Below are 23422 nucleotides of genomic sequence, written 5' to 3'. Positions count from 1 at the left end.
AGCCAGAATTTACTGAGCACTCACCAGGCACCAGGCACTTTACAGACATTAACTCATGTAATCCTCACTACAAGCCGATGAGGCTGACACTATTATTACCCCCATTTTACAGATGGGGAAACTGAGGCATAGAGCACTGATGTGATTGTGATGGGATTTGAATCCAGGCTGCATGATTCCAGCACCCCTGTGCCCATTCCCAGCCCTGTGCCCGTGCTCCCGGCATGGTCCACTCTTCCTCTTTAATCCCTGCCCATCTCACTGGTGAACTCTTCACAACCTCCACACCTACCCTGACTTCCTTGATGCTCAAGAATGGAAATATTCATTCTTCCCTCCTTCACTCCTTTGCTCCCATAACACTTTATTTTTAGGATTTGTATAAGTAAGGATTTTGTTTATCTGCATGTAAGAGAAAATCCTAAATAATAGTGGCATAAGAAATAAGAAGTTTGTTTCTTTCTTATGTAAAATAAGCATAAAGATATATTATCCAGGGCTGATAGAGCAGCTCCATTGTGTTGGTGACTAAGGCTATTTTATCTGTTCCATCATCCTAGTATTGGGATCCCTTCACAAGGTGACAGTGTAGGTCAAAAGGGTTACTAAAGCTCCAGCCATTGCATCTACATTCCAAGTAGCAGAGAAAAGAAAAGGAGATTGGCTGTTACCTTTAAAAAGACTTCCCAGAAACCCCCACAACATTTCCCCTTACATCTCATGGACCAAAATTTTGTCACATGACCACAACTCACTACAAGGGAGGCTGGGAAATACAGTCTTTTAGTTGGATGTTGAGAGAATGGCTATTAAGAAGAAAATCAGTCTCTGCCATATCATCAGTTTAGCATTTATCACATCATATCTGGGATGGTTTATTTGAATATCTATCTCCACAGCTAGAACTTCTTGAGGGCAGATTCTTGTCATCTGCATCCTCATATCCCAAAGTCTAGCACACATTGGAGACACTTCTAATGGAGGAATAGGTAACTAGGTATTACATTTTTTTGGAAGTCCTGATTCCCCTGTATGGTTCTCTGCCCACAACAAGCCTCCAGTAATTGTTAAAATGAAATAAATTTAAATGTTCTTGTCCTCAATTTCCTCATTTTCAAAATGGGTATAAATGACCTCAAAAGTCAATCCCAGTTTGGACATACTCAGTGTTCGTTATATAAAATTGGAAATATTTATGTTAAAAAATGAAAACCTTGCCAGTTAGGTACTGTGTATAGCTTTTGTTCTTTCTCTGATTCTTCTGTATAAACACATATATATACTTTGCATATAAATAGAACCCACTGTACATACCATTCTATAAACAGCTGTTTCACTTACTAACATATGAAGCGATTTGTGCTTCCGTCCATGACCTACTAGCTTGTAGAGAGATCAATCCTCTCAATAAACAACTAGAAAACCTAGATAAAATTGTTGAAAAGAAAAATAGAATCTGTTAGAAGGCTTCAAAGAGCTATCCAGGAAGCCAGGACTCGAGGGATCAAGATCCCAGAGGAAGAGAAACACGTGGAGGTGAGCCCGATATTCTAGGTGCTTTTCCATGAATTTGCCAATTTCAAAGTAGCTGGATGGAGAGACTGAGCAGAAAGCAGATGCTAAGCCACAGAGAGGCCAAGCAGAGTTTTCCACAGTCTCACAGGGCTGGAGAGACAAAAATAATTTATGCTGAACACATTTCTGGGCCATTACATGTTCCCCTGGAGCATATATGAACGTTCACTGGAGGTCACAGAACTTATCCATACTAGAATTTCCGCATTGGGAAGAACTCCAGAGATAATGTAACCAAACACTTCATTTTGTGGAGGTAGCAACTGAGGCCCAGAGATGTTGAGTGACTTGCCCAGGGTCATACAGCAAATGGGTACAGCCTCCTGGTGCAACCCCTTCTTGCACTGTATTGCTCCGTAGCTGTTGCTGCTCTTCCAGCCTTCAGTTCCCCATTCCTCTCCACACGTCCTAGCCAGAGATAGAGAAACAGAGAGAGAGAGAGGGGGGGAGAGAGATATCAATCTAACCTCACTTCTGATTGTGATCTTTTAATAAGTGAAAGTGCTTTTTAAAAAGGAAACCAACACAAATCCTTTTATAAAAATTACTGGGCATTTTTCCTAATTAACAAAGTAATACAAATTTATTAATGAAATGTTAGAAAACATACAGATAAGTGAAAACCGAAAGCACCCACAAATTTTTCTCTCCTTCCCATCTATCCCTGATACGGCACTTTAAGCTCTTTAATACATAAATATGTATATTTTTTCACAAAATGAGTTTATGCATACCTAGTCACTTATAACTTGCTCCTTTAACATTCATATTATAATCAGTTTTCACATAATTCTGTATTCTCTAATATGATCTTATCTGTGTAATAGCTCACTCTATCGATGTACCATAATTTATTTGACCAATCCCCTATGGTTAGACATCTGGATTCTTTTCAGTCTTTTACTATTATATGCAGTCCTGCGATGAACATCTTTATGCATATCTTGGTGATAGCCATGATTATTTTCTCAGGAAACATGCTTAGACTATGGAATAATAGTCTGAACATTTTTAAAGCTCTCAACATCTGGCTCCAAATTACCCTCCAGGAAGCCTGTAGCAAGGTACACTCCCTGCAGCAGTGTGTACACAAAACCGATGTGCTTTACTTGAGGGGGGATGGAGGGAGCAGTCTTGTCATTCCAGCTTGATGTGTGCCATTCTTGCTCACATTCCTTGACACAGAGAGCTTCACAGCATGCCAGTCTAATTAATTTAGAGTGGAGACGTTAGACTACCTGCCCAAGGCCAGAAACTCTAGAACTGAGTCAAGGGTCAAGTTGAAAGGATCAATTTTGACAACTCTAAATCACATGCTTGCTACTTGGTCCACTTTAGCCCTGAAGGAGGCACAGCTGCTCTCACAAACTAACCAGGAAAGTAAACAAGCGAAGGGCCATCTTGCCTACTTTGGGCAGGCGTATGAAAAATGCCCACTTGGGTCTCTCTGCCTCCAGAGTGCAGTCTCCTGAGGAAGTGGCCAGATTCCTAATGTGATGGGTGGGGAGCTGGACTGGCACTCTGCCAGATCTGCCAGTCCACAGCGTGGTGCACAGTTGGAGCCCAGTGTGAGTGGCATCATTTCCTCTGGGCCTTAAGCGCTTTGCAGTTTTCCAGTCTCCCCTGTGCAAATGAGAAGACAGCTCCCTTGGTTAGTAGGGGTTCTCAGTGTTCTCAGCTAAGACTTTAACTGAGATTTGTTTCAGGTCAAAAGACACAGATTCTATGACTGATCAGCTGGGTTCTGTGGCTGGTTGCTGGGTCACCTTGGGCAAGTCCCCTCCCTTCTCTGGACCTTCTTAGTTTCCCCACATGAACAAGGAAGCAGTTGGCCTAGATTTGGTGGGATGTGTATACTGTTTCTTAGAGGAGAGGAAAGAATGGAGGGACTCAGTTCCTGAGCACCCACCAGAGCCAGATACTTTGCACACATAAGAGAATTTAACACACAATGGCTCTGTGAGGAAGTAGACATCTGTGCCTGTCCAGCACCGATGCCCTGTTGTTTTGCTAATAGCACCCTGATTTTCTTTTACAAAACCATCCCTTACCCACTTCTAGTCCTTGTGACTTGGGAGGGGCTGACCCCCCCCCTCCAGTTGTAAGCATGTGACTCAGGTTTGGCCAATCAGAGCAACCATGATGGTTTCAGGGCTGGGCATGTGACCCAAGCCAGGCCAATGGGAGTCAACCCTAGGATTTTTGCTGGAGGTTTGGGGAAGGAAGTGATCTCTTGGCTTGCGATTGCTTAACTGGCCATTTCTGCGTCCCTGTGGAGAGACCCAGCCTGCTAATAAAACTGATACAAAAGCAAACAGTCAAGAGATAGAGGGATACAGATTTATGACAACTTCCCTTAAGCTTCTGACATGGACTGTGTCTGAATCCAGAATGACTTCCTGCAGTTTTCAGTTTAAAGCCCCTTTTGGCTAAAGCTAGTTATAAGTGGGTTTAATGTACCCTGCAACCAAAAGATCATCACTAAAATCCTGGACGTGGCATAGGCGTTATTATTCTCATTTACAGGTGAGGAAACTGAGGCTCAGAGAAGCAAAGTAAGCAGAGAACTAACAAGTAGCAGAGTAGATATTTTTAATCTACTTCTTTTTTAAATTAAAGTATAATTAACTTACAATGTTGTGTTAGTTTCAAGTGTAGAGCAAAGTGATTCATTATACATATATTCTTTTTCAGATTCTTTTCCATTAGAAGTTATTACAGGATATTGCATATAGTTCCCTGTGCTATACAGTAGTAGGTCCTTGTTTTTTACCTATTTTATATATAATGGTGTGTATATGTTAATCCCAAACTTGTAATTTATCTCTACTTCTTTTTAATCCATACCTCTAGTCTCTACGCAGGGGCTCAAGTGGTTCCCCCTTTTTAGTTTTCTTTCACAAACCACAGAAGTAGGAATAGGCTTGTGGAGCCAGACTGATCCAGGTTCCAGACCCGGTTCAGCTGCTTCCTACCTGTCTGATCTTGAAGTGACTCACTGGCTGTATTCTCTGAACAAGTCTCCTCATCTCTTTGTGCCTCAGTTTTCTCATCTGCAAAATAGGATGATAATAGTACCTACCTCATGGGATTGTTGTGAGCAGATAAATTAGATTATGTAACACTCTTAGAATAGCCTGACACAGAGTAAGTCTGACAAAAGGGCTAACCATTTTTCTTCTGCTGTCTGTATATTCTTAGTAAGTTGGCTACTCCCTCTCCACCCCACACACCCAGGATATGGCCTGAGTTATCTCATGATACATCAGTTTCAAATGGCACAAGAAAACAACACATACCCTGGTCACCAGGGGCTTCAAATAATGTCTGACATACTGTTTCTCAAATGCTGATATTTCTAAAAATGCTGATCACTATGGACTTAGCGGGCCTAAAACCAGCCCAGGAAGTGAAACTTTGGAGAGGAATTCCAAATAATCAAGCCTTTGCTGAGTTGCAGAAAGGAGAGAGGGGATGGATATAGACCCAGCCATTTCCGAGGTATTTTTCCCCCTTCACTCCTGTCAGATGTAGAGAGCAGAAATGCATTTCCTCAAGAGTTTATATAACAGTTGTGATTGGTTCAAGATGGCGGAGTAGAAGGATGTGCTCTCACTCCTTCTTGCAAGAGCACTGGAATCGCAACTACCTGCTGAACAATCATTGACAGGAAGACACTGGAACTCACCAAAAAAGATACCCCACATCCAAAGACAAAGGAGAAGACACAGTGAGACAATAGGAGGGGTGCAATCACAGTACAATCAAATCCCGTAACTGCTGGGTGGGTGACACAAACTGGAGAACACTTATACCACAGAAGTCCACCCACTGGAATGAAGGTTCTGAGCCCCACGTCAGGCTTCCCAACCTGAGGGTCCGGCAACAGGCGGAGGAATTCCTAGAGAATCAGACTTTGAAGGCTAGCGGGATTTGATTGCAGGACTTTATGATAGGACTGGGGGAAACAGAGATTCCACTCTTAGAGGGCACACACAAAGGAGTGTGTGCATCAGGACCCAGGGGAAGGAGCAGTGATACCACAGGAGACTGAACCAGACCTACCTGCTAGTGTTGGAGGGTCTCCTGCAGAGGCAGGGGGTGGCTTTGTCTCACCATGAGGATAAGGACACTGGCAGCAGAAGTCTGGGAAGTACTCCTTGGTGTGAGCCTTTCCAGAGTCCACCATTAGCCCCACCAAAGAGCCTGGGTAGGCTCCAGTGTTGGGTCGCCTCAGGCCAAACAACAAACAGGGAGGGAACCCAGCCCCACCCATCAGCAGACAAACGGATTAAAGTTTTATTGAGCTCTGCCCACCAGAGCAACACCCCTCTGTACCCACCACCAGTCCCTCCCATCAGGAAACTTGCACAAACCTCTTAGATAGCCTCATCCACCAGAGGGCAGACAGCAGAAGCAAGAAGAACTACAATCCTGCAGCCTGTGGAACAAAAACCACATTCACAGAAAGACAAGATGAAAAGGCAGAGGGCTATGTACCAGATGAAGGAACAAGATAAAACCCCAGAAAAACAACTAAATGAAGTGGAGATAGGCAACCTTCCAGAAAAAGAATTCAGAATAATGATAGTGAAGATGATCCAGGACCTCGGAAAAAGAATGGAGGCAAAGATCAAGAAGATGCAAGAAATGTTTAACAAAGACCTAGAAGAACTAAAGAACAAACAAACAGAGATGAACAATACAATAACTGAAATGAAAAATCCACTAGAAGGAATCAATAGCAGAATAACTGAGGCAGAAGAACGAATAAGTGACCTGGAAGACAGAATGGTGGAATTCACTGCTGTGGAACGGAATAAAGAAAAAAGAATGAAAAGAAGTGAAGACAGCCTAAGGGACCTCTGGGACAACATTAAATGCAACAACATTCACATTGTAGGGGTCCCAGAAGGAGAAGAGAGAGAGGACCCGCGAAAATATTTGAAGAGATTATAGTCGAAAACTTCCCTAACATGGGAAAGGAAATAGCCGCTCAAGTCCAGGAAGCGCAGAGAATCCCATACAGGATAAACCCAAGGAGAAACACGCCGAGACACATAGTAATCAAATTGGCAAAAATTAAAGACAAAGAAAAATTATTGAAAGCAGCAAGGGAAAAACGACAAATAACATACAAGCGAACTCCCATAAGGTTAACAGCTGATTTCTCAGCAGAAACTCTACAAGCCAGAAGGGAGTGGCATGACATATTTAAAGTGATGAAAGGGAAGAACATACAACCAAGATTACTCTACCCAGCAAAGATCTCATTCAGATTCGATGGAGAAATCAAAAGCTTTACAGACAAGCAAAAGCTAAGAGAATTCAGCACCGCCAAACCAGCTCTACAACAAATGCTAAAGGAACTTCTCTAAGTGGGAAACACAAGAGAAGAAAAGGACCTACAAAAACAAACCCGAAACAATTAAGAAAATGGTCATAGGAACATACATATCAATAATTACCTTAAACGTGAATGGATTAAATGCTCCAACCAAAAGACACAGGCTCGGTGAATGGATACAAAAACAAGACCCATATATATGCTGTCTACATACAAGAGACCCAATTCAGACCTAGGGACGGACACAGACTGAAAGTGAGGGGAGGGAAAAAGATATTCCATGCAAATGGAAATCAAAAGAAAGCTGGAGTAGCAATACTCATATCAGATAAAATAGACTTTAAAATAAAGAATGTTACAAGAGACAAGGAAGGACACTATGTAATGATCAAGGGATCAATCCAAGAAGAAGATATAACAATTATAAATATATATGCACCCAAAATAGGAGCACCTCAATACATAAGGCAACTGCTAACAGCTATAAAAGAGGAAATCGACAGTAACACAATAATAGTGGGGGACTTTGACACCTCACACCAATGGACAGATCATCCAAACAGAAAATTAATAAGGAAACACAAGCTTTAAATGACATAGATAGACCAGATAGATTTAATTGATACTTATAGGACATTCCATCCAAAAACAGCAGATTATTACACTTTCTTCTCAAGTGCGCACAGAACATTCTCCAGGATAGATCACATCTTGGGTCACAAATCAAGCCTCAGTAAATTTAAGAAAATTGAAATCATATCAAGCATCTTTTCTGACCATAACACTATGAGATTAGAAATCAGTTACAGGGAAAAAAACGTAAAAAACACAAATACATGGAGGCTAAACAATACGTTACTAAATAACCAAGAGATCGCTGAAGAAATCAAAGAGGAAATCAGAAAATACCTAGAGACAAATGACAATGAAAATATGATGATCCAAAACCTATGGGATGCAGCAAAAACAGTTCTAAGAGGGACGTTTGTAGCAATACAAGCCTACCTCAGTAAACAAGAAAAATCTCAAATAAACAATCTCACCTTACACCTAAAGGAACTAGAGAAAGAAGAAGATACAAAACCCAACGATAGTAGAAGGAAAGAAATCATAAAGATCAGAGCAGAAATAAATGAAATAGAAACAAAGAAAACAATAGCAAAGATCAATAAAACTAAAAGCTGGTTCTTTGAGAAGATAAACAAAATTGATAAATGATTAGACTCATCAAGAAAAAGAGGGAGAGGACTCAAATCAATTAAATTAGAAATGAAAAAGGAGAAGTTACGACAGACACTGCAGAAATACAAAGCATCCTAAGAGACTACTACAAGCAACGCTTATGCCAATAAAATGGACAACCTGGAAGAAATGGACAAATTCTTAGAAAGGTATAACCTTCCAAGACTGAACCAGGAAGAAATAGAAAATATGAACAGACCAATCACAAGTAATGAAATTGAAACTGTGATTAACAATCTTCCAACAAACAAAAGTGCAGGACCAGATGGCTTCACAGGCAAATTCTATCAAACATTTAGAGAAGAGCTAACACCCATCCTTCTCAAATTCTTCCAAAAAATTGCAGAGGAAGGAACACTCCCAAACTCATTCTATGAGGCCACCATCACCCTGATACCAAAACCAGACAAAGATACTACAAAAAAAGAAAATTACAGACCAATATCACTGATGAATATCGATGCAAAAATCCTCAACAAAATACTAGCAAACAGAATCCAACAACACATTGAAAGGATCATACACCATGAGCAAGTGGGATTTATCCCAGGGATGCAAGGATTCTTCAATATATGCAAATCAATCAATGTGATACACCATATTAACAAATTAAAGAAGAAAAACCATATGATCATCTCAATAGATGCAGAAAAAGCTTTTGACAAAATTCAACACCCATTTATGATAAAAGCTCTCCAGAAGGTGGGCACAGAGGGAACCTACCTCAACATAATAAAGGCCATATAGGACAAACCCACAGCAAACATCATTCTCAATTGTGAAAAACTGAAAGCATTTCTTCTAAGATCTGGAACAAGACAAGGATGTCCACTCTCACCCACTGTTATTCAACATAGTTTTGGAAGTCCTAGCCACGGCAATCAGAGAAGAAAAAGAAATAAAAGGAATACAAATTGGAAAAGAAGAAGTAAAACTGTCACTGTTTGCGGATGACATGAGGCTATACATAGAGAATCCTAAAGATGCCACCAGAAAACTACTAGAGCTAATCAATGAATTTGGTAAAGTTGCAGGATACAAAATGAATGCACAGAAATCTCTTGCATTCCTATACACTAATGATGAAGAATCTGAAAGAGCAATTAAGGAAACACTCCCATTTACCATTGCAACAAAAAGAATAAAATACCTAGGAATAAACCTACCTAGGGAAACAAAAGACCTGTATGCAGAAAACTATGACACTGATGAAAGAAATTAAAGATGATACGAACAGATGGAGAGACATACCATGTTCTTGGATTGGAAGAATCAATATTGTGAAAATGACTACACCACCCAAAGCAATCTACAGATTCAATGCAATTCCTATCAAATTACCAATGGCAGTTTTTACAGAACTAGAACAAAAACTCTTAAAATTTGTATGGAGACACAAAATACCTCGAATAGCTAAAGCAGTCTTCAGGGAAAAAAATGCAGCTGGAGGAATCAGACTCCCTGACTTCAGACTGTACTAGAAAGCTACAGTAATCAAGACAATATGCCACTGGTACAAAAACCGAAATATAGATCAATGGAACAGGATAGAAAGCCCAGAGATAAACCCACACACTTATGGTCAACTAATCTATGACAAAGGAGGCAAAAATATACAATGGAGAAAAGACAGTCTCTTCAATAAGTGGTGCTGGGAAAACTGGACAGCTCCATGTAAAAGAATGAACTTAGAACACTCCCTAACACCATACACAAAAATAAACTCAAAATGGATTAGAGACCTAAATGCAAGATCAGACACTGTAGAACTCTTAGAGGAAAACATAGGAAGAACACTCTTTGACATAAATCACAGCAAGATCTTTTTTGATCCACCTCCTAGAGTAATGGAAATAAAAACAAAAATAAACAAATGGGACCTAATGAAACTTAAAAGCTTTTGCAAAGCAAAGGAAACCATAAACAAGATGAAAAGACAACCCTCAGAATGGGAGAAAATATCTGCAAACGAATCAACAGACAAAGGATTACTCTCCAAAATATATAAATAGCTCATGCAACTCAATATTAAAAAAACCAAGCAACCCAATCCAAAAATGGGCAGAAGACCTAAATAGACATTTCTCCAAAGAGGACATACAGATGGCCAAGAAACACATGAAAAGCTGCTCAACATCACTAATTATTAGAGAAATGCAAATCAAAACTACAGTGCGGTATCATCTCACACCACTTAGAATGGGCATCATCATAAAATCTACAAACAACAAATGCTGGAGAGGGTGTGGAGAAAAGGGAACCCTCTTGCACTGTTGGTGGGAATGTAAATGGATACAGCCACTATGGAGAACAGTATGGAGGTTCCTTAAAAAACTAAAAGTAGAATTACCATGTGACTCAGCAATCCCACTACTGGGCATATACCCAGAGAAAACCATAATTCAAAAAGACACATGCACCCCAATGTTCATTGCAGCACTGTTTACAATAACCAGGTCATGGAAGCAACCTAAATGCCCATCAACAGACGAATGGATAAAGAAGATATGGTACATAAATCCAGTGGAATATTACTCAACCATAAAAAGGAACGAAATTGGGTCATTTGTTGAGACGTGGATGAATCTAGAGACTGTCATGCAAAGTGAAATAAGTCAGAAAGAGAAAAACAAATATCGTATATTAACGCATATATGTGGAACCTAGAAAAATCATACAGATGAACTGGTTTGCAGGGCAGAAATTGAGACATAGATATAGAGAACAAACGTATGGTCACCAAGGGGGGAAAGCGGCTGGGGGGGGGGAGGGGGTGTGTGTATGTGATGAATTGGGAGATTGGGATTGACATATATACACTAACATGTATAAAATGGATAACTAATAACCTGCTGTATAAAAAAATAAATAAAATTTTAAGAAATTTAAAAAGCTTATAACAGTTGCTACCACAAGTGCTAACTCAGTTCCAAAGGGTGTATCAGTCTGGTAAAGTGTAAAATATGGGGGCCCTGGAGACTCACCAGGGAATGGGAGGGGGCTTACTGTGGATTCAGGGTGAGTCCTGGTTGTGGGGTTATGCTCATGCACAGGGGGCTGGTCAGAGGAACAAATGGGGAATCCTTTGCCTCTCAGATTCATGAAAGTCAGAGCTGGGGCCCAGGATAGTAACATGGTCTGTCAGTTATCCAGAATCCAAAGTCTCCTGTTTCTGGGCATTACCATCAGCCCTTTAATCCCCACCTTGTAGACAGGCTTAGTGGTCTGTCAGCTACCATTTATGGAGCACTTGCTAAGTCCTTTACATAAATGACCTCATGGAACTTACCAGCAGCCCCATCAAGTTGAAGATTACAGTACACTAATTACGACTTTGGATCTTGTAGCCAGGCTGCATAGGTTGGATTCCCAGTTCTCCTGTGTGACCTTGAGTAAGTTACTTAACCTCTCTGTACCCCAGTTTTCTTCTCTGCAAAATAGTGATAATAATAGTTCCTGCCTTTTCAGGGTGTTGTGAGGATTAAATGAGTAAGCACCTGCAGCATTTAGAAAAGTGCATGGCACAGTGGCAGCTGTTTTAATTAACCCTCATTTTACAGATGTGGACACTGAGGCGGGAAAGAGAGATCACTCATGTACCATACACAGCTCATGAAGCTGGGCCTCAAACTGGCTCTACACCATTTCACCACCACTGAGTGGAATTTCCCTCTACTCAGAAGAGGCTAAGATACCCCCATGAAATGAAATATCCCCAAACCCACACACAGCCACCCCTCCCAGTTCCCTCCTTCTTCTTTTTGTTTTGTTTTGTTTTTTTTTTTGGACGCGAGGCGGGCCATGTGGGATCTCAGTTCCCAGACCAGGGATCAAACCCGTGCCCCCTGCAGTGAAAGCAGGGAGTCCTAACCGCTGGACCGCCAGGGAATTCCCTCCCTCCTTCTCAAACACCCACCTCTCCCACTCAGTTTGAGTGTCTCTTTTGGAGTGTTGAGATACGATAACAGTTGAGCGGTTCCAGTGGAGTTTTCCTGGCGCTGAGGAGAGAGGGGAAAATCTACTTCTCTTCCCCAGCTCTGGAAATGAAGGCAGCCAGTAAGAATTCTCAGGCTCCTAGAGTCAGGGGCAGAGGAGACCTGCAGAAGAACCACACCCCCATCCTTAGGCTTCAGGATGCTAATTGGAACACACTGAATTTTGAAACGAGCTCATTTGAGCGGCTGGGGAGAAACAGGGGAAGGGTGTGGGGTTCTAGACCTTGGGGGTCTCTCTAGTTCCCCGTGGAAGCTCTAGGGGGAGGGTCCCTATCTGTCAATCCCAGTCTTTGCCTGGCTTTGTCTGTCTCTTCCTAGTTTGGCCTCTCTGGCAGGGACACGGAGAAGTGGGGTGTCACTAGATGTCTTTGTCAGTCGGGCTGTGGTTCATCGCATCTGTGACTCTCTCTCTCTGCTTCTTTAGTTTGACTCATCTATTTCTGTCTGCCCTCAGGTGTGTGTGTGTGGCGGGGAGGACGTTCTCGCCAGGGTTCTGACCCTGCTTTCAACCTCTCCCTCCAGACCCGAGGAACCTCCGCACCGTGCAGAGCCGGAGGCCGGGGCGCTCTGCGGGAGCAGCTTTGACCCTGGGGCAGGTGTGGGAGAAGGGGTCCGAGCCTGTGGCGCCCCCTCGCTCCCCTTCCAGCGTGCGCGGAGAGGGGGCGGCCTAGGAGCACAGAGCGGGAGGCGGGGGCACTGCGGGCCCGGGGGCCCAGGTCTCCGCCTCCCTCCCGCCTTCCGGGCTGGCGCCCCTCGGCGCGACTCCTCCTACCGCGCCCCGCCTCCGGGTCCGCTCCCTCGGCGCCTCCGCCGCCGTCGCCGAGTAGCCTGGCTGCCGCGGCCGCCTCGCCGCCAAACTTTCCCGGGAGCCGGCGCCGGTGAGTCGGAGCGGAGCGCGGGCAGGGCGCGGGCAGGGGCTGGAGTGCGGCCGCGGCTGCGGGGCGAGGCTGTGCGTGGCCGGGCTTGGGTCTGGGCATCCCCACGGAGCCGCAGAGCTCCTGGAGCCGCCGGCGTGGGGTGGGCGCGCTCCGGGGCCTTGGCGACCGTGGGCGGCGCGGGTAGGGTCCCGGAGCGCGGCTGGCTCCGCGGCACCCTGTCTGATACCCAGCTCTGGCCCCCGCCCCGACGCGCACACACCTGTGGCTTTGCCTGGGTTCACCACCGTGCGCGCCCCAGGCGTCTGCCTCCGGCTCCGACAGGGGAGGGCGAGAATCCATTTTTCCCAGAGCTGCCCTAGGCTCTGAGTTTGATGTTCCCCACAGTCCGAGCCCATCCCTTGAGTGCGTTGAATGTGCCAGGCACTGGGTATCCGTGATCTCTTTCGGTTCTCCCTTTAACTTGATGAACCGGCATTATTATACCCATTTTACAGAGAAGGAAAGAGGCTCAGAGAGGGAAAGTTGTGACCAGGAGCACCACCGAGTTAAGGAGAGAGCCAGGATTTTGAACCCGAGTCAGCCTGACCCAAACCACTTAATCACATGCGGGCAAGCCCCAGGTTCAGCGTCACCAGGGGTCTGGTGTGGGAAGTGTGGAGACCACTGCCCACGCTCCTACAGCATGGCTGCAAACCCAGGGCGGACCACCACCTCCTCATTGTGCCTCGCGGAGGATCCTTTGGAAAGATGAGTGGCCCTTACTTTCAGGGAGTGGATTCCGGTGGCAGAAGCCCGTTGGGCTGCCCTTTCAGGTGAGAGCCAAATTTCAGAAGTTACTCTCGATTTTTCTGGAAGGAGCCAAGGAAGTCAGGAGCTGGAGCGCAGCAGTTCTTCACGGAAACCTCTTTCCTTCTCTGGGTGACTCTCCCCTCCCCGCCCCCCGCCCCCCAAAGAGACCCCACCCCAATCCCTTAATCTCTCTGAGGTGTCCGCTCCGCCTGGGAGCTGGTAATGCAGAGATGCTCCAGGCAGGGTCGCTGTCCTCCGGCAGGGGGCTCCCACCTCAGGCCGGGAACCCGATGATGAAGGAATGGTGCTGGGGGTAAGTACTATGTGAACCAGGTCCCCCGGCCGAAAGGTACTTGGGGCACTCATTCCATGATGGGGGCTAAGTCGCTGTGACGGGAGCACAGATGGAGTGTGTCTGCAGAGCATGAAGGAGAGCAGAGCTGGGGATCTGATAGGGAGGTCTTGAATGCCCCAATCTTAGCTTTAATCTTGGAGTCAGGCAGGGACCAACAGAGACTGGGAGAGAGAGAGAGAATGGACCCGTCAGAGTATCATTATGCATTATCCCACTTAGTTTTCACAGCAGCCTTGCAAAGTGGGCACTATTATTACTAGACTCGTTGAACAGATTGTCTTTTGAGGCTCAGAGAGGTTAAATAGCTTGCCTGGGGTTGCCCACCTGGTCCGTGGAGGAGTTGGGATTTGAACACAGGTCTTCCTTGACTCCTTCCAGATTGTCAGTGACACTCAGGCTGTAGATGGGACCTTAGGTCCCTCCTGCTTGTGACTGGCAGCAGCAAAGGTGAAAAGAGAGAGATGCCAGGCAACAGGGTCCCTGATGCCCCTGCACCGCTCTCCTTTCTCTGTGATAGGTGTCGTGTAGGAGGCCTGCTGCTGAGTGGTTATCACTCACAGGAATCCCTGACAGCCCCACGTAAATTCCCTAATCTGACCCAGGGCTGGCTGGACCCTCACATGGAAGCCTGAGGCTGCCTGAGGCTACCCTGCTGTCTCAAGAGGTATCTCCCCTGATGGAGGGAAAGTCTGTAGGGAAGCCTGATACCATTTTCATGTGTCAGAGAGAATCCCTCCAGGATAGGTGGTGGAGATGGCTCAGCACTGCCTGAACAGGATTTCAGAGCTGGGTGGAGGCGGGAGCTGCCTCCAAGCCCCTGCAGCCCAGAGGAGTTTGGACAGCGCTGGGCTGGGAGTGCTCCCCCCTTGGCTGACTGTCCGAGGTAGGAAGAACTTGTATCTGAACTTCCTTTCCTCGGACTCTCTCAGAATTCCATGTTCCTGTTTGTGCTTTCCTTTTTACAATCCAGGAGTGCCTGGTGGAAATGGTGTGGCCTTTCTATAACAAAGAGGAGACGTGGCAAAGAGATCAAAAGTGTGGATTCTGGAGCTGGCTCAGATCCCAGCACTGTCACTTATGGGCCCTGTGGCCTTGAGCAGGTTGCTACACCTCTCTGTTCCATTTTTAGGATGGGAGTATTCCTAGCACATTCCTCACTGGGTTGGTGAGAGAACTAATTGTGTTCATGCACATAAAGCACCTAGATACAATACACTTTTATGAGGCAGTATATAAAAATGCTATTTAAATGTTAGTTGTCACTGTTGTTACTGTTAAGGTCAGACAGGCCCAGCTTGGTAACCTGGCTCTGCCACCTGCGAGCTGCCTGCCTGCCTTCCTTAAGACTCTTGCTTTTTCGTCTATAAAGTGCGAGTAGTCTAGTGTTAGATGTAATGTAAGAAGTCTTAGTGTAGGCTCAAGCTTTAAATAGCCTAAAACCTCAAGTCCCAGTGCAAACGTATTTAAAACTTCTGGTGCTCTATGAGGTACTCAGCAAATGCTGGGCATTACCATGATTACCACTGTTGCGGCAAACCTCACTCCTTCACACTGCAGCTTGAACTTGATGCTCTGGCATGTTTCTGAGGGGCATGGATTTGGGACAGTTTTCTGGCTTGTGGGGCACGAGAAGGATTCTTCTTATCTTTCTGCTCAGGTTCGTGGTCATTTCTCAGGGGCAAGCGTGGGCCTCTTGGTGGTCATTTCTCAGGGACAAGTGTGGGCCTCTTGATGGTTGTGGGAGGGCAGAAGGTAGGTGTGAAGTTCATTTCATAAGGTCTGCCCTGTCCTCACCAAGGCAAACACGTCAGCAGAACACGCCACCCCAGCTGCCTTTCAGATTGATATTTTGTGCACCTTCCTGGTGGAGAAGACATATCCAGAGTTCTGGGGTTTTTTCCCCCTTAAAGACAGAATGGTGTAGTAAAAAAAGTTCAGGATTAGAACCCCAGCCCTGGCCCTTTGAGCTGAGTGACCTTGAGCATCAATTTCCTCATCTGCAAAATGGGCATTAATCATATCTTCTAGTGTCTGTTTCTCAGGGTTAATGCCAGGGTGGAAAAGAAAAGGAAAAAAGCAGGTAGTATAAACGGCAAAGAATTACAAGCAATTGTAAGTAATTCTCATTAGCATTCAGGCTGGGCATTAGCTGTAATTGCTCCTGATCCAAGACGTTTTATCTGAAAGACGTACCTGGCAGAGGATCATTCAAGCCCAGTCACCTGCTGCCCTCCCTTTCACAGTGACGCTGAGCATTTCTGAATCTCGGGATGTAATTACAATAAAGCTCCTGTATCTTACTTATGAGTGACTCACTTCTGCCGTTATTGGTGGCAGAGGACTCAGGCGCACACTCATTGGGAACAGTGCTGCTGATGCTGGGGGGAGGCGGGTACAGGATGCCTCTCCTCTTTATGCGTTCATCTTCCCTGCTGTAATTCTGCAGTGATAATGCATGAGAGTCACATGGGCCAGGATCGAAGCTGACAGCTCTCAATTTGTGCAGCACCTTGGATGACAAGACCCACTGAAACTTGTTGCTGCCAGCAGAGTGGACGTTAGAAACCATTGCATCACAACAGAGAGGATGGAACAGAGGAAGTTGAGGAAGGCACCTCGGGGGTGGTTAAAAGCATGGATTCTCATGTCCAGCAGACCTGAGTTTGAATCTTAGTTCTGCCAGCTTGTTAGTTGTGGTATGATTTTTGTCTATCTTCCCACCTCCACTATCAGTTCTAAAAGAGCAGGGACCATGTGCATCTTACTCACCAGGGTATTCACAGCTCTTGGTACATAGAAGGGGCTCATGAATGTCTAATGAATGAATGAATATATGAATGACAAGTTGCTTGTTTGAGCCTCAGCTTTCTTATCTGTAAAATGGGGCTAACATAGCACTCGCCTTATAGGTTGCTGTGAGCACTGAATGAAAAAATGTTGTATACAGAATAAGCACTCAACAGTACCTTTAGATGACAAGTTGATGAGCAAAAAGCAAAGACACAGCTGGCCTAATCTGGGAGAGAGAGCTTTTTCCCTACCCTTAGACCAACAAGGGGCAAAAATGCTAGTCATAAGAATCCCTGTTTTTATACAACACTCTGCAAAGTGCTTTCTTTCCTTTTTTTTTTTTTAAGTATAGTTGATTTACAATGTTTCAGGTGTACAGCATAGTGATTCAGTCATATATATATATATAAAAAACAGGTATTGAATATAGTTTCCTATTAAGTCCTTGTTCTTTATTTATTTTATATATAGTAGTGTGTTTCTGTTAATCCCAAATTCCAAATTTATCCCTCTCCTCCCCCCACAAAGTGCTTTATTATCTATTGACTCCTCACAACTAGACAGGAATGGCTATCCATGTTTTACAGGTGAGGAAACTGGGGTTCAGAGGGCTTGGTCGAACACAACAGAGTCACACATTTTAGAAGCAACAGGAGGTAGAATATAAGCCCAGGTTACTCTGATCTGCCAGATGTTCCTGCTGAGCTCTCTATTGCCCCTTGGGGGTGGAGGGTGCAGTATTTAGACTTCCATGAACATGGTATCTCTCTTCATTATTTAGGATACAGTTTAGATCCAGTGTCCTAATGTCCCTTGGTGGTCTTGCACATCTTTTGTTAGATATATTCCTAGTTATTTGATATTTTATATGCTATTTTAAATGGTATATCTATATCTATCTACACATATATATTTTTAAAAATTATGCTATGTGGGTTGCTTTTTGGAGAAATGTTTTTGCATTTTGCACATTGATTTTGTATCCAGAAATCTTGCTAAACTCTCTAATTCAAAAAAAATGTATTTGTAGATTATTTTGGAGATACTGTGTATACAATTATAGGAGGTGCAAATAAGTTTTGTTTCTTCCTTTCCAATCCTTTCTTCCCTTTGGGGTTTCTCTCTCTCTCTCTCTCTCTCTCTCTCATGGAAGAGCTGTCTACATTTGACAGTTAGGTATAATGTTTATCTAGGGTTTTGGCAGATAATCTTGTGAGATCCTAGTTCCCTGACCAGGGATTGAATCCAGGTCCCGGCAGTGAAAGCGCCGAGCCCCAGCCACTGGACGGCCAGGGAATTTCCTTGACAGATAATCTTTACCAGAGTAAAGAAGCTCCTTTCTATTCCCAGTTTGCCGAGTTTCTTTTCTTTTTAGTCATAAATGGAAGTAGATGTTTTTCCTGCTTCTGCTCAGATGGTCGTGATTTTTCTTTTTCAATCTGTTAACATGGTGAACTACATTGATTTTTGCATTTCTGGAATAAACCCAACTTGGGTTGTCCTGTTGCATCTTTTTTGCTGGGCTATTTCTCATCACCTTTTTGCTGAGGACTTTAACATCATGAGTTCATCAGTGAGATTCACTGGCCATTTTCCTTTTTGGTGTTTACTTGTCAGACTTTGGTATCACTGTTATGCTGGCCTCATAAAACAAGGTGAGCTGTGTTCCCATTTCCTTGGTTCTCTAGAGGAGATTATGTAAGCTGGGTGTTGTTCTTGTTGAGAGTTTGGTAGAATGGACCAGTAGGACCCCCACTGGGTGGAAGGTAAGTGCAGGGTGGGGAGGACAGCTGGTTTCAGCTCAGTCCAAGGCAGAACTTTCCAACAGGGAGATGCTCGGGCTGCCTCAGGGGGAAGTGGGCAGAGTCTGTGAACCCAGCTGTCCTGAGTGCTGTGGGGAGAGGGGCTCTGGGTAGGGTTCTTCCAGCCAAGGATCCCAGATGAAGGAAGTTCAGCCCAGGGTGAAAGTCTGGTACCTGTCTCCTCCTGCTTCTAAAATTGCTGTGTCTGCAGACAGTGTACGCTGTGAATTACTACTCTCTGGTGCCCGCGATGAAGGGACTTGACTCCATCCATGCACACGTCCTCTTTCCCCCTCTGTGATATCAGTTTGCCTGAAATCCCCAGATTATGACCTGGGGCCACACCCCTCCAGCCATTTCCCTCTGACCCCCGGGGTGGCTAGATTTGGGCAAGTTTCTCAGCTGAATCATCCCTCAATCCTCTTTGACAGAAATGCAAGGCCCTGTGCTAATTTGGATCATCTCTCTTAATCTCCATAACAAGGCCATGAGGTAGCTACTCTTACCCCCATTATTCAGACTAGGAAGACAAGGTTTCTAGTTGTGAATTGTTTTAATAGTTTCATCTTTCACAGTAAATTATCGATGTCTAACCTGTCTGGGTTTGGGTGTAAGGTGAAGGTCTCACTCAGTTCTCTTTTCACATATTTCTCTAGTTGTCCCCATCCCATCTACTGGCTCGCTCTTCGTTTTCTCGCCTCTGCCACCTGCATCAGATCCTCAATTGCTCTGCATCTTCAGAGGCAGAGCTGCAGCCCCGTACAACTCCAGGGAGCACCATTCATGTGGTTTTCTATTTCAGGGTTTGCAACCTGGACACCCACTCCTCAGCAACGGGTCTCCATCCAAGCTGTTCAGGTGTTGAAGTTTCTGCTGATTCGGGCGGCCGAGCATCAGACGGGGTCATGGCAGGACCAGGGCAGACACTGGCTGGGCGGCACGCAGGTGGAGGAGAGTAATTATAATAAAGGTCTGTGCCATGCTGCTCGGGGGATTCTCTGCGGAGCATAAATGTTAACAGCTCCCAAACGCATCTGCTTTCCCCTTCTATTTCTCTCTTTTTTTTCTTTCTTTCAAACTTCCTAGGCAGTTCTCACTCGGTTTATTCTTTTAGGAGAACTTCATTTATTTACTAGATGGCTTTTCTCTGTTGTTGGAGAGAATCATCACTAAATAAATCCATCCCGCTGGCCCTCTCCCGCAGTGCAAGTGAAGCCCAGTTCCATCGCCATCGCACACATGTGATCCCGAGTGTCTGCTGGTGTGACTGTTGATGCTGGCCCCCAGTGGAAGCCTGTTTTCTTTCCTTTGTCCGAAGCATCTAACTGTTCGTATGGCACGTCCACCCTGCGGAGCCTAATGGGCCCCTGATAGAGCTAGTTTCCGCCTCCCTGGAGGATGACGGTCTAACTTTTCCAAGAGCCTCTCAAGGGCTCCCCACAGAAAATTTGGGGGAAACCATGAATTTTGCATTTAAGTCAGACCTTCTGAAAGCAAGTTCATGTCAGGTAGAAAGAGACAAAGAGACAAAATGTAATTGTACATATCAATTCAATTGTGTAAATGATACTTGTAAATTCAGTTTACGGCAAAGAGCAAAGGTTCCAGGGCCAGACGACGTAGGTTTGGATCTTGGCTCCACCACTTTGCAGTGTGTCTCAGGCAGGCCATCCACCCTGTCTTTGCCTTGATTCCCTTGATTAGAAAGTGGGGTTAGTGACTGTATTAACTTACAGGATTGTTATGAGTATTAAATGAGTCATGAGGTTTGAAAGAATTAATATTTGAAAAGCATTGACAGCAGAGCCTGGCAACTCATAAGTGTTTATTAAACAAACCGATGAATAAATAACTATCTTACATGGCTTTCTTTTTCCCCAAGAAATTGGGGGTCATTTTGTCAGGTTTCAAAGTAAATCCCACTGGATTTAAAATTTTTGAAACTGTATTAATCCTATACATTAATTTGTGACCCACCTTGTGTGATGAGTGTTTTTGTGTAAAGATGTTCTCTCAAATTAAACTGGAGGCTCCTTGAGGGTGTGCTGCATGCTACTTTGTTGAAGATCTCCGAGGTTAAGATTCTTTTTAAAAGTTCTAGAACCTACAGGCAAGTGGGTTTGGTGGCAATAGTTGGGGTTTCAGAGTTTTGACCTGGTGCCATAAATAGTTACCTTTTTGGCCTCAGAGGAAGCGTTTTAACCTCCCTGGCCTCAGTTTCCACATCTGTAAAAGGGGAATCCTAATATTAATAGTAATAATAGTACCACCACTCACAGCGTTATTGAGAGCCTCTTCCCCCAGATCTTGCAATGTCTGGCACCTTCCCATCACTGAGGACTCAGATGTTCCCTCCTTGGAGAGCCCTTCCCCGACTACCCTGTTTTGACCCCTGCCCAATCCAGTCCCTGTCTGTTGATTTCCTCATCACTGCTACCAGATCACCAGTACAGGAGTGTAGGGGTGTCATCTGCCTGGTTGACAGCTATACCTGCAGTGCCTTCGTTAATAGCACCTGGCACCTAGTAGGTGTGCAATGAAAACTTACTGGATGAAGGAAGTGAGTTCACAGCTAGATCCTAAAAGACGAGCGCATGCCCTGATCACGCAAATTGCAGTAAAGACCACCAAGTTGGTGAAGAAAGCAGCACTTCGTAGCGTTCGAGTACCTGAAAATGCTTTTTAGGCATCTCAAAAGTAGTAAGTAACACTGAGCAAAGATGAGTTATTTTCACGGTTGTATCAGGAGCTCAGTAAGTATTTGTCAGTCATTTATTGATTGGTTCTCACAGTACCCAGCACCGGGCTTGATGAGGGAGGCCCTGAGAATCTCCATTAACAAGGTAGGGATAGAGGACAGGGTGTTCTCCCACTGCTCAGTCCTGTTGGGGGGCGGGAGGGGCCAGTAAATAGAACTCCTCTGCCTGGCCTGAGTTTTGGACTGACTGAGTATTAAGACAAAAAGCAAAGTAGCCGGAGAACAAAATGTCACCGTTATTACTGATCTGAGTGGCATTGGAGCATGTGGGCCGGCTAATGCTGAAGGCTAGAATCGGATGGGTTTCCCACCTGCCCCAGGGGCGGGCAGGGCTGGGTCCCTGCAGAGCCTAGGTCTTTCTCCTAGGCTCAGTTGGCTGACTGAGAGCCCAGTCGGGTGCAGGCTCCCAGCAGGCAGGCTGGCTCCTAAGAGCAGCCCAGAAGAGCCTGAGTATGACTTGCCTATTTCATCTCTCAAACTCTATTATAAATACGTGGCACCGTGCACAGGCCCTGGAGAGTGAATGAGGAGTGGGAGAGAGGCCAGGGTCTGAAGTTAGAGGAGCTCCCACTATATGGAAGGAAACAAGAGGCAGGAAACAGGCAAGAAGCCCTGTAGCTGGGGGAGTGAGGTCAAGAGAGGCAGGGAGGTGCAGAGGCCACTGATGCCTGCTTCGTAAGTGCACCAGCAGAGTATGAAAGCAGAAGAGTCCCTCACCTTTCTCATCCCTCCCAGCCAGCTGATGGAGGAAAGGAACTGCCATCTATTGAGAAGCCCGGCCAGGGCTTTTGGTTCATTATGTCACCCTGTCCTCTTCACAGCCCTGTGAGAGAAGTGTCAGTGTGCCCATTTTAGAGATAAGAAAACTGAGGCTAGAGATGTGGACTAACTTATGCTAGAGTGGAGCTGGGAGACCAAGAACGAGGCTATTGCAGTCGTCCAGGTGAGAGAGGAAGGTCACTCAGACCAGCGGTGGTGGCCCTGGAGAGAAGTGGACAGACTAAGACTGTTTGGGGCAGGTGCAGTAGGACTGACAGGTGGCTGAATGTGGTGGGGCTGGATGGGGTGGTACTAGAGGACGGTGTTAAAGCAGTGCTTCTGGGTAACTTGTGGTGTTTTTGTTTTGTTTTTTGCACTTTGGATAGAATAGATGTGACCCTCCTGGGCAAAGAATATTCAATGAATTAAGAATTCCATAGACACCACATCTGCACATGTCAGCTGAACTGAAACTGATGATCATTCACTCTTTTTAAAAAATTTTATTTATTTGTTTTTGGCTGCTTTGGGTCTCCATTGCTGCGTGCGGGCTTTCTCTAGTTGCGGTGAGCGGGTGCTACTCTTCATTGTGGTGCACGGGCTTCTCCTTGCGGTGTCTTCTCTTGTTGTGGAGCATGGGCTCTTGGTGCGTGGGCTTCAGTAGTTGTGGCACGTGGGCTCAGTAGTTGTGGCTCGCGGGCTCTAGAGCGCAGGCTCAGTAGTTGTGGTGCATGGGCTTAGTTGCTCCATGGCATGTGGGATCTTCCCGGACCAGGGCTCGAACCTGTGTCCCCTGCAATGGCAGGTGGATTCTCAACCACTGCGCCACCAGGGAAGCCCCGATGGTCGATAACTCTTAATTGGAAGTGCCAGCTGGGGTGTGCTCAGGGAGAATCAGACACGCCGGGCTAGGGTGGGGTGAGAGGGAAAGATGCTGGGTCTGTAAGAGGCTTGTAAGCAGAAGGCGGCGGGGTGGGGGTGGGGGTCTCAGGACCCCTTCTTCCACTTCTGCAATCCCCTGAGAGGTGCAGTGCTGCACCCTGCTGCCTGGTCATGTTCCCAGAGCCCAGCTCCCCTCAGCGTCCTCCCTATCCCAGCCTGAGCTTAGGATAGGTCCTAAGCTTAGGTCCTC

The 23422-nt window shown here is 45.3% G+C and overlaps 2 protein-coding genes and 1 pseudogene across 4 annotated transcripts in view; 2 read left to right on the top strand and 1 right to left on the bottom strand.

Moving 5' to 3' along the window:
- Positions 1–13432, bottom strand: part of LOC137773410 (store-operated calcium entry-associated regulatory factor pseudogene) — a 49534-nt pseudogene extending 36102 nt beyond the window's left edge.
- The window catches only part of HRH1 (histamine receptor H1), an 84440-nt gene continuing 73968 nt past the window's right edge, over positions 12951–23422 (top strand). The window contains exon 1 of the mRNA XM_068559089.1: positions 12951–13037. The gene's annotated coding sequence lies outside the window, so the exon portion shown is untranslated. The remainder of the gene's footprint in view (positions 13038–23422) is intronic.
- The window catches only part of ATG7 (autophagy related 7), a 333153-nt gene continuing 322682 nt past the window's right edge, over positions 12952–23422 (top strand). The window contains exon 1 of one of the 3 annotated variants that reach the window (XM_068559086.1): positions 12952–13037. The gene's annotated coding sequence lies outside the window, so the exon portion shown is untranslated. Of the gene's footprint in view, positions 13038–19679; positions 19744–23422 lie in introns of those variants that run through there. The other 2 variants (XM_068559084.1, XM_068559085.1) reach the window with 2 other exon arrangements.

This window comes from Eschrichtius robustus, chromosome 12 (genome assembly GCF_028021215.1).
Source record: "Eschrichtius robustus isolate mEscRob2 chromosome 12, mEscRob2.pri, whole genome shotgun sequence".
NCBI classification, from domain to species: Eukaryota; Metazoa; Chordata; class Mammalia; order Artiodactyla; family Eschrichtiidae; genus Eschrichtius; species Eschrichtius robustus.
The sequence above is the reverse complement of the archived record's forward strand: the minus strand, read 5'-3'. Positions and strand labels throughout refer to the sequence as shown.